Source organism: Gossypium hirsutum, chromosome A11 (genome assembly GCF_007990345.1).
Source record: "Gossypium hirsutum isolate 1008001.06 chromosome A11, Gossypium_hirsutum_v2.1, whole genome shotgun sequence".
Lineage (NCBI taxonomy): Eukaryota > Viridiplantae > Streptophyta > Magnoliopsida > Malvales > Malvaceae > Gossypium > Gossypium hirsutum.
Window position 1 is genome coordinate 58,356,632 of NC_053434.1, and position 2,293 is coordinate 58,358,924.

A 2,293-nucleotide genomic window follows, 5' to 3' on the forward strand; every position below is an offset into this window, starting at 1 on the left:
GATGATTAAGCTGAAGATATTTGGTAAGATGATAATTTTGGTATAAATGTATAAGTGGTACTATAATAAACAAGGTAAAATAAGTATGAGATACACATGTATGATGACATACAAATGCTATGTTTGTGGTTTAATTGAGAATATTTAATCATTAAATGAATACCATGTTATATGCTTTTGATTTTGTATAAGTGTGTAAGAGATTAAGGTTGACCAAAGCTTGGAAAATAGCCTAGGTATATTCCACACAGGCAGAGACACGACCATGTGTCTCAGCCGTGTATGGAACACGGCTTTGGGACACGGGCGTGTGGAGCCTTAAAGCATGAAATTTCCAAGATTTTTGTAAGTTCTTGATTTAGTCCTGAACCCTTTTTAAAGTATGTTTTGGGCTTCGTAGACTCAAATAAGGGACTAAGTGTAAGTGAATCAACGTTTTGAAAAATATAATGAAATTTTATGGCCCGTATTTTAGTTTAATGTTTGTATGTTTGTCCGGTAATGCCTCGTACCTTATCCCGGCCTCGGGTAAGGGTAAGGGGTGCTACAGTCTTTGATTTCCTTGGCCTCCCCATGAAAAATTTGGGTGGTTCCTCCAACCTGCATCATAAGTGTTACTATAAGGATTATTTTGAGGTCGAGGATTATTACCCATACAGTTCATTCGCTCATTCTCCTTGGTAATGCCGTATGATGGATAGTCCAAATTGTTTATTCCACCTCTACTTGCATCACACTGCATATTCAAAAGTTTTACCTGATTAGAGAGCATAGTAACCGAATCGAAGTTAAAAACGCCGGCTACTTTTGTTGGCTTTGTCCTCATGACTTGCCACTGATAATTATTCAGTGACATCTCTTCTATAAATTCATAAGCCTCTTCAAGTGTCTTATTATTAATAGTCCCACCAGCAACTGCGTCAATCATCTGTCTAGTTGAGGGATTCAAACCGTTGTGGAAAGTTTGAACTTGTAGCCAAAGGGGTAGCCCATGGTGCGGGCACCTTCTCAATAGATCCTTGTATCTCTCCCATGCATCATAAAGTGTTTCTAAATCCATCTACACAAAAGAAGAAATATCATTCATTAATTTAGCTGTTTTAGTCGGCAGAAAATATTTTAGTAAAAATTTTTCGGTCATTTGTTCCCAAGTTGTGATTGACCCTCGAGGTAACGAGTTCAACCACTGTTTAGCTTTGTTCCTCAATGAGAATGGAAACAACCGAAGGTGAATGGCATCGTCAGAAACGTCATTGATCATAAAAGTGTCACAGAATTCCAGGAAGTTTGCTAAATGAGTGTTTGGATCCTCGTCCTGCAAACCATCAAACTGAACAAACTGTTGTATCATCTGAATTGTGTTAGGTTTTAGTTCAAAATTATTTGCAGCGACAGTAGGTCTAATATACTTGATTCAATTCCTGTTAAAGTAGGTTTAGCATAATCATACATAGTCTGAGGAACATGATCCTGATTTACTGGGTTTGCATCAACCACAAGAGGTAACGAATTATTTTGATTATCAGCCATCTCCTCGATTGTGGGTTGAATATCGTCATCTTTCCCTTCCTCTATGTATCGTAGGCTTTTCCATATTTTTCTTCAGTTTCTACTAGCGTGCTTTCGATCTCACTATCAAAAAATAGAGGTCCCGACGGGTTTCTTCTAGTCATAAACTATAAAAATCCGCCAGAAGTAAATAAAAGAAAATTTAGCAATTTAAGAAAAATTAAAAAAATTAATTTGCAATAAAAATAAAAAAATGGCTAAAGTAATAAAAATTAAGCATTCCTAATATTTTAGTCCCCGGTAACGGCGCCAAAAACTTGATGGCCGTGAAACTAACTAAAAATTCGACATAAGGCAAGCGCACCTATCGAACAGTAGTATAGTTATGGTGAGACTGGAAATATCGTATCCACGAGGACTAAAAGTACTAGTAATTACTATCTTTTTATTATGTAGCCTAAAATTTAAGAGAATGTTGTAAACTAAACTAATTATCTAATTAACTAAGATTACGACAAAGATGAAAGTTGGAAAATACTTTTGAAAAAACCGATTAAGAAGACAATACCCAAGAAAGAATCCACCTAGACTTCACTTATTACCTTTGACTTAGACGATTTATTCACTTGACTTATTTACTGGAAATCCCTGATTTATGTTATTATCCGTTTCGAGCCTAAAAACAACTGACTCTAGGTTGATTAATCGAAATCTCTTTCTAATTAAAACCCATATTATCGTATTAACTCGATCTATGGATTCCCTTATTAGATTTGACTCTAAT

At 35.6% G+C, this 2,293-nt stretch overlaps 1 non-coding gene across 1 annotated transcript; it reads left to right on the forward strand.

Annotated features, from left to right (window-relative positions):
- The first annotated feature begins 986 nt into the window (after window positions 1–986).
- LOC121210565 (small nucleolar RNA R71) lies at window positions 987–1,093 on the forward strand. Its single transcript, XR_005905681.1, has one exon. It is a non-coding gene; the product is annotated as a small nucleolar RNA R71 (small nucleolar RNA).
- The last annotated feature ends 1,200 nt before the right edge of the window (window positions 1,094–2,293 follow it).